At 48.2% G+C, this 9,443-nt stretch overlaps 1 pseudogene; it reads left to right on the top strand.

Moving 5' to 3' along the window:
• Positions 1-1,615: 1,615 nt before the first annotated feature.
• Positions 1,616-5,058, top strand: LOC119318728 (annotated as a pseudogene).
• The last annotated feature ends 4,385 nt before the right edge of the window (positions 5,059-9,443 follow it).

Genomic DNA, 9,443 nt, shown 5'->3' with positions numbered 1-9,443 from the left:
TTCTTGGCCGCCTCGCGCCGCCTCCCCGGGAGGTGGCCGGGGCGGAGCTCGCGCCCCTCGCCCAAGGTCCCAATTAGCGGGTGCAAGCTCTGAAATGGAGATTGATTGGTTGGCACAGTAAGGAAACAAGACAGGGAAGGAATGGCAGAGGGGGGCCCTCTCCCGACCACCAGTCCAGCCAGGAACACACAGAGGAGCCATAACCATCAGAAAATTTGACAGGACCAGACTATAATTGCACACTATGTGTTTCTTTTTTTAGATATAAAGGCATCTTGCCCGACTTTATAAATAAAGCCATCATGTCACCATCATCCAACAAACGATAGTAAAGTTTAGAAGGTCCAGGACACGCATGCCACAAATAAGCAAACGGTAGCAGGGCACATAGCAAGGAGACAATAACTAGGAAGTTAGTCAGAGGTAGGAGGGGCCGCCAAGGAGATCGCCATATCATGAATAATCTTGGAGATCATCAGGGCGACGGGGTCAGCATCTGAGGCTTTACTATATTTTGCATGATGGAACAACTAGGATAAACTCGCTGAACATCAGAAATATTTGGTCTAGCTACCTTATACAGCACATCCATTGCAATCAAGGAAGGAAAGTTACCATCTTTTATAATGTCACATGAATTTGAAGTTTGTTTGGGTGTTGCAGGTTTAAAGGAGGAAATGTGGTATCAAGTATTTTCTAAACATGTTTATGTGGTCATATGTTTTCTCAATAGACGAAAAACGGTTTCCCCTGCTTTAGATTATAAAGCAACCGCACCAACAACATCCGACAACAACACCGAGTTCAAGGTTCAGGCAAAAACAAAAGCAAAGCAAAGCCGAAGAGTGCAAATAGGTTCAGCTGGGGGCACAACACAACAAAACCCTAAAAAGAAAGAAGAAGCAGCCAACTAGCTAATCAGGCTCAGGCGATATGTTTTCTCAATAATTGTAAGAGTATTTCTATTTTTCGTCAAAATGGACGGGTGCAACAACGCACACCATCATAGTCGAGTGATTTTAGCTACCGTCACCACATTGAACTAATGTGTAAGAAGTTTTTATAAGATCCACATGTAGAATAGCATTGTTCCATGATCAAGCTGTGCGCCTGTGCTCTGCTTAAACTTTTTCAAAAAACATTCGAACCATCTTTCTACCGTTATTTATTAGACACTTGGTGTTGTCAATAATTAATGTCACCTAACCATGGTAACTAGTCAATCAGAGAGGCTCGACCCATCATCCCATCAACTTCTTGCTTGTATTACAAAATTGACACTCGAGACTGGATCAACTGCTTGCCGGCTGTGTTAATGGACTTTCTAGTCCTTGATGTGACACTGGGTATAAACTGGAGGCTGTTCAGAAGTTGCTGAGCAATTGCTCGACCCAATCAAATCATTTTTCTTGTTTCGACAGCAACTTGTTGGATCCTTCGGAAATATATCCGGGATCTTTCGGACAGAAAATGCCAAGAATGAAACCGACGGGCCCAAGCAAATGACTATCTGAGTTCCCCGCAAAAGAAGAAACGAAAAGGAAAGAATCACTATATATATAAGCACAACAAAGCTTCTAGCCTGCAAACCAGCCATTGTTTGCATCGCCTAAACATGTCGATCATGATAGCCATGGAGTTTTTGGTGTTTGCCTCCCTTTGCCTCCCGTGTTTGGTGTCCACTGCTGACACTGCCACAACAAGCACCACTGACCACCAAGCGCACATGTCACTGAGGGCTCTGATCAATGGAGACCCATTCCAAGCACTGAATGCATGGGGAAACCAGTCGATCCTTATGTGCCAATGGCGCGGAGTGGCATGTGGCATGCGGGGCCGCCGCCGCGGCCGTGTCGTAGCACTGGATCTTGGTGGGCTCAACCTTGTTGGCTCCATTGCCTCTTCCATAGGTAACCTAACTTACCTCAGGCATTTTGGCCTCCAAGAGAACCGCTTCTCCGGTACCATACCTTCAGAGGTTGGACATCTCGTAGAACTCGAGTATATGAACCTCAGCAGGAACTCCATCGGCGGGGAGATCCCACCGACACTGGCCGCTTGTGTCCAGCTTCGAGTTATTGATCTGAGTCACAACATGCATAAAGGCTCGGTGCCGCGGGAGTTGTCATCCCTGCATAATCTAGAGGTGCTGGCTCTTGGGTACAACAACCTTACAGGAAACATTCCCGCGGAGATTGGAAACCTGAAAGGTCTGATCGTTCTTCATCTGGTATCAAACATGCTAGTAGGAGAAATTCCTACAGAGATTGCAAATCTTAGAAACTTGACCAGTTTATACCTTAACATTAATGGTCTGTCAGGTTCTGTTCCTGCCTCTCTTGGTGGCCTCCAAAAATTACAGATTTTGTATCTAGCCACGAACCAGACTCTCAGGACCGATTCCAGCTTCCCTAGGAAATCTATCTAATTTACTAATTCTAGATTTCCAGTCAAATGGCCTAACCGGTAGCATCCCTGAATCATTAGGAAATCTGAATCTCCTTAACGTGCTTTCTCTCACATCTAATAATCTTACAGGCTCAATTCCTCACACTCTCGGGAAACTCAGTTCTGTCGTTGAGTTTTATCTCAACGGGAATCAACTCGAGGGTTCCATACCAGTTTCTGTATATAATCTTTCATCCCTCCAATTTTTCAATGTGCAATACAACAACCTGAGTGGATCCATTTCAGATGACTTGGGTAATAAGTTTACACAACTCCAGCAACTTACCATGGACAATAACAGATTTCATGGGTCCATCCCGGAGTCTTTGTGTAATGCTTCAATGCTTGAACTAGTTCAATTGTCTGACAACTTTTTTTCCGGAGTAATACCAAAATGTCTTGGAGCTACCATGAAGAGCTTATCGAGACTGCTTCTCTCAAATACCCAACTAGAGGCAAGGAATGATGCCGATTGGGATTTCATTTCTAGCTTGACAAACTGTAGTATGCTATCATACCTAGCTCTTGACAATAACAAACTAGAAGGGGTGCTACCAAATTCAATAGCAAATCTTTCCACAAACTTAGAATATTTTAGCGTGACAGGCAACATGCTGCATGGAAATATACCTGAAGGAATTGGAAACCTTGTCAACTTGCAACTCTTGCAGATGGATGGCAATTTCCTACATGGAAAAATTCCTGAATCGATTGGTAACCTTGGGATCCTGGCTGAACTATACTTAAACAACAACAGTTTATCTGGACCAATTCCACCAATGCTTGGAAATCTAACAGCATTAAGTATACTTGCCCTCGCCCAAAATGTGCTTACTGGCCCCATACCATCCAGCCTTGGAAGCTGCCCTCTGATGGTGCTGAGCCTAGCATTCAATCGGCTTGTTGGTCCAATACCAAAAGAGATTTTCCTCATATCGACACTGTCTGTTTCTGTGGAGGTTCAGGGCAACAAGTTAACTGGGAAAATTCCTTTAGAAGTTGGTAATCTGGTGAATATTGGATCTCTGGATGTGTCTGACAACAGGATAACTGGATTAATTCCTGCTTCTCTAGCTCAGTGTGGAAGTATGCAGTATCTCAGTATGGAAGGAAACCAATTTCAGGGCACGATTCCAGCATCAATGTCACAGATGAAAGGCCTTCTAGTTCTTGATGTTTCAAGAAACAACTTGTCCGGTGAGATCCCATTCTTCCTTGGGGACATGCAGGGGCTCGCTACCCTCAATATATCATTCAACAATTTTGTGGGTGAAGTTCCGAAACATGGATTATTTCTGAATGCAAGTGCAGCTCTGATTGAAGGGAACTATGGCTTATGTGGAGGAATCTCCCAATTTAACTTGCATCCCTGCTCAAATCATACATCCAAGAAGTGGTCTCACAAGCTTGTCGTGTTGATCTCAGTAGGCAGTGCAGTTATTTGCATTATCTTAGTAGTACTATTTGCACTATTTGCACAACGGAAATTGAAAAGCAAGTTTACAGAGATAGGACAGGTTCCATCGCTCCATAGTGGACAACATATGAGGGTTACCTATGGTGAATTAGTGAGAGCAACAAGTGGTTTTGCTTCTGAGAATCTCTTAGGCACAGGAAGCTTCGGCTCAGTGTACAAAGGAACAATGATGAATGAAGATCAGGAAGTGATTGTCGCTGTCAAGGTGCTCAACCTCCAGCAGCGAGGGGCATCTCAAAGCTTTGTTGCAGAATGTGAGACTTTAAGATGCATCAGACATCGAAACCTTGTGAAGATATTGACAGTCTGCTCAAGTATTGATTTCAAGGGTCTAGACTTCAAAGCTCTCGTATTTGAGTTCATGCCGAATGGAAATCTTGATCAATGGCTACACAGCCGTCTCGTGGAAGATGGGGGCAATGGGGTGCTCAGTCTTACCCAAAAGGTAGACATTGCCATTGATGTAGCTTCAGCACTAGAATATCTGCACCACAATAAGCCAGTGCCAATAGTTCACTGTGATCTTAAGCCAAGCAATATTCTCCTCGACAATGACATGGTTGCCCATGTGGGTGACTTTGGACTTGCAAGGTTCTTGCATCAGGATGATACTAGCTTCCTAGAGATATCAAGTGGTTGGGTTACAAGAAGGGGAACAACTGGATATGCTGCCCCAGGTTTGCCATTAACCAATCACCACTGCTGCTCATCTTTTATGTACCAATTTCTCATTCGAAACTAATTGCACATGCATTTCTTTTCCAGAGTACGGTCAAGGAAATGAAGTCTCGGTCTATGGTGATACCTATAGCTATGGAATAATGTTGTTAGAGTTGTTCACTGGTAAAAGGCCAACTGATGGTGGGTTTCTGCAAGATCTAAACCTACATAGTTACGTCGAGATAGCACTGAGGGACCAAGCCACCAACCTGGTGGATCTGTGCTTATTATCTTCACCGGGGGAAGGAACAGAAATGCAAGCTTCATGCATCACTTCAGTTCTGCACATTGGGATATTATGTTCGAAGGAACTGCCAACTGATCGCATGCAGATTGGGGATGCTATGAGAGAGCTACTGACGATCAGAGACACGTACCGCACGCACCTATTGAGTAGAGGTGGGTCCATCTAAATGCTTGATGGCCCTCGTTTCATTGTGATTAGTATTCATCATATTAAATCTAAACAGAAGGTGGTACAAACTTTGTTGCTGCAATTCACAAGCCAACTAATATGCCTGTCTTTTAAACGGAATGTCAACACGATATGGTAATGAGTTGTGACTTGTGAGCAATGGGAGCTGCACAATTCAATGTACCTTAGCCATCGGATCACCAAAATTTTAGTTAGAACTTAGTGTAATTGGGGCCTTCTTGACGATGTTAATATATTCTCTATCCAAAAAACCACATCATGTTTTTTTCTCTGCTCCTATCCCGAGGCAAATTTAATTTGTTGTAGTTACTCAAGAAGTAAGAATATGTTTTATCATTAAAATAAGACTTGAAATTTTCTTTGAAATTTTGATACTGTAGCTAGATTTGAAGTATGAGAAATTCTATTTTCAGAACGCCCAATGTGGTGTATCACTAGGCAGAGGCTCCGACCCCATGATCACACGCACTTCAATTATATATCTAAAGAAGAAATTATATCCCGACAACACTTGTAATGATCATCAGCTTGAAGATTACCTTAAAAAACCTTGGAGATTGCCTTAAAAATGTTTGGAGATTTATACCTTCAAAATAAAAAAGCTTGGAGATTTATACACGAGTTTACAACGCACAGCATGCACTAACTGAATCGTGCCGAGTACCGGTGCGGAATGGTTGTAAGGCGAAACAAGTAAACTTGGAGAAAAAACTCTGGCATGATACATGGGTGCCCAGGAGCAGCAACAAAGCCCAGAAAGCCCTCAAACATGATCGAAGAACCGACGCCGAGAAAGAGGCCACCTCACAAAGGAGGTCAGCCATGGACAGAGGCTATGTCATCGCTATCGCTTGGACATCCGGCACACTAACACCAACTTGTTCCATCGCCGAAAGGAGTCCCCTGTTCCTCGCCCTGGCTCGAAGGGTGTCACACCGTCAGACAATGAAATGCTCACCTCCCTAGAGCGCAGCAGGACACTGATGCCAAGACCCCAAATGGAGGCCTTCGAACACAACGACCTCACCGGACCAAGCTCCTCGAGAGAGCACCACCGTCGAAGCACGAAACCATCACACAAAGAGAAGAAGCTGCCATCTATGAACCCACCTTGGCGACTAGCAAAATGGGACCTTGCTCACAAGACGAGGCCTCCAAGAAGGGAATGACGCCACTGCACCGCCACCGCTCGGTCTGGAACAAGCCAGCCAAAGGTTTTCACCTAGAGCCCAATGAGGATGGAGGCCACACACAGTGACAACTCCAAGGAGGGGAACGACGCACAAGAGCCTTGCTATCACTGGCACCGACACCGCCAGGCAAAGCTTTCGCTCGGGACATGGCCACCATCACCTAGGTCCATCCGCCATGGCCGATGAAGAAGAGATGCAGACGATGACCATGTTAGCATCAAGCCATGCCTCGTGATGGTGGCGACCGGTGTCAGTGCACGGTCGAGTCCATGGCGGGTGTTTGCGCGTGTGTGTACGTGTGTGTCTAGTCCAGGTCGGTACGCAGGTGTTTGGCCGAGGCGTGCTCGAGTTAGGAGTCGTATGGATAGTTGGCTCAGGTCGTTAGCGAGACTCACGGGATAGGCTTGTCGATCTGTTGGAGTGCAGCAGCGTGGGCGCGTAGGAGCGCGTCCTGTGCGCAGCAGCACATGCGGATCGTGGCCGGGTGATCCGGAGGAGTTGGGTACGGGGTAGTGCGTGTGCATCCGTATAAACTCCATCCCCCTTATACTGCTTGTAGTGAGAGCCAGCCATGTAGCCATTGAAAAGATAAAGAAGATTGGGGCGTGCGTGCGTCCACGGCGGCATTCGTGCGTCGGCCGGAATTTCTTGTGTCTTCTTCTACCTCTAGCTGATAGTGAGAGAGGACTGCGGTTCCAACAGACCAAAGCAGAGTGGGGTAGTGGCAAAGACCACACACGGTCGACGAACGCCTCCAAATTCCAAAGTGAACCACCTCGCCGGCGAAACAGCCGAGGGGACACGCAAGCACCCGCCCCACAACACCTGCCGGAATTGTGCCGCCACGCCTACCATCCAGAGCCTCCGCTCTGACGGCCGAGGGGATCCACCCTCACCCAGCACCCATGGGTGGTGGACCGCAAGCACGCAGCTAGCCTCCCCTGCTGCCGCACTAGCGCCACTCCACTTACCACGGCCACCCAAAGAGAAACTCGCACCTTTCCCGCATGGAGACGAATCACGACCAAGATCTGTGCTGTTGGATGCCCAAAATAGCAGCCGCAAGGGCCACTGACGAGAAGAGGGCCGTGCCCATGAAGACCAACAAGAAGCACCAAATCCGGCAGCAGCGGGAACCCATCCACGACCGGCGACCCCCACGCTAGGAGCTGCATCACCAGGGCTTGAAGGCCGCAACTCGCACCGTCCCTGCACCCGCCTATGGCCGCGTCACCCCCAGGCAAGGCCACGGAGGACGGGGAGGGAGGGAGGCGAGTCGCTGCTTGTGAGGAAGACGGCACACCCGGGAGCAGCACAGGGAAGAAGAAGGAGGCGGGTGACGGGTCCGAAAATATATAATAGAACACCTGTACCCACGCCTTCCCTATCTAGCCATCCATTCTGCGCTTCACGATTCATGCAAACACATTTCTTTTTCTTTATTTCTCTCGCATAAAACATGTTTTGAAGTTCAAACCTTTACAGCGTGGCAAAGCTTTCTATCCAAAAAATCTGAAAGATCTATGCTAGATTCTAGATAGAAAGCTTTGCCACGCTGCAAAGGTTTGAACTTCAAAACATGTTTTATGTGAGAAAAACAAAAAAGAGAAAATTTCAGATAGAAAGTTAGTTGTGTTGCATAGATCTTAAAGCAATATTGGACAACTAGGATAGCAGGGCCCGGGTGTAGATGTTCTAAAAATCCACGTCCGTGACGGGTCGCCCTACCGCCGCTGGTGGCGACAACGAGGAAGGGGAGCACGATGGAGATGGTTGTTGGGGAGGCAGCGGCTGTCGCCTCGTGAGCCATGGGAGCGACCCACGAAACATGAAGGGAGCTGGTTCCCAAATCTCAGAGGTGTCTCTCACTACCGGAAACTGGCCCTACCCCGACGGCCAAATCAATGCCGACGGCTGCCGTCGGCCTACTTTGCGCTATGCCGACAACCACGTCTTGGCCGTCGGCGTATCTTGGCCGTCGGGCTACCACGAGCTAAGCCGACGGCACCCGTCGGCATACATATGTCGTCGGCCCAGCTGCGAACATGGCGACAGCAACCGTCGGCATACCCAGGCCGTCGGCATACCCGTGGGCCCGGCGACCCCGCCCGTGACCAGCGGTTAACGTCGTCAAATCTATGCCGACGGCCTGGACGGGCGGCCGTCGGCATATATCGTCATGCCACGTCACCGATCCGCGGCGCACTGTCCACGAGCTAAGCCGACGGCTGCCGTCGGCATACCAGCCACGCCAGCGATCCGCGGCACGCCGCCCGCCGCCTAAAACCTGGCCGTCTCTATGCCGACGGCATAGCCGTCGGCATAGGTAGACTTTTTTTTCATATGTAGTTTTTTAAGCTTTTTTATGTATTATTATATAAACTAACATGTAGCATGTTAAATATAAACATACATATGAATATATATGTAGTTTGTATTTTTTTTCATATATTATGAATATATATATATATATAGTTTGTATTTTTTCGAGCACGTTAATAATGTGCGGTCATGTTCTTTTGAATATAGATCATTATATTTTATTAAAATCAAAAACAGCTATGCCGACAAAAGTTTTGTGGCGGTTGCAAACGCCCGACACCCGTCTCCAGAGTGTGACCCCCCTCACGTCCGCGGTGTGCCCCCCTCATGGACGGCGCCGGCACCTTGAGGGGGGAAACGGACGCGTCGGGTCTACACGGTGGATGTAGCTGTGGGTTTGGCCCGGATGTTGCTCCCGGGTGTCCCTACGGGCGACCTGACACAACTGGGTGCAGAGGTCCACTGGTCAAAGCCCGTCCGTGGGAAGTCAAAAGGCTAGATCTCGTGGTCAACCGCTCCACGGTTAGGCGGGACGGGGGCCTTGGGGGGGGGGGTAGCAATGCCACCGGAGCATCGTACCGGACCCTCATACATGCGAGGTGGTGTTGTGGCATGTTCAAAGAGGCGACATGCATCTCAGGGGCGTGGCCCCCCTAACGGACGGCGCCGCCGCCGGCACCTGGAGGGGGAAAACGGACGCATCGGGTCTACACGGAGGGGATGTAGCTGTCGGTTTGGCCCGGATGTTGCTCCCAGGTGTCCCTCTGAGCTGACCTAACACAACCGGGTGGAGAGGTCCACTGTTCAAAGCCTGTCCGTGGAAAGTCAAAGGGCAAGATCTCGTGGT

The sequence above is a fragment of the Triticum dicoccoides genome, chromosome 6A, assembly GCF_002162155.2.
Source record: "Triticum dicoccoides isolate Atlit2015 ecotype Zavitan chromosome 6A, WEW_v2.0, whole genome shotgun sequence".
NCBI lineage: Eukaryota > Viridiplantae > Streptophyta > Magnoliopsida > Poales > Poaceae > Triticum > Triticum dicoccoides.
This window is presented reverse-complemented; position numbering and strand designations above follow the sequence as displayed.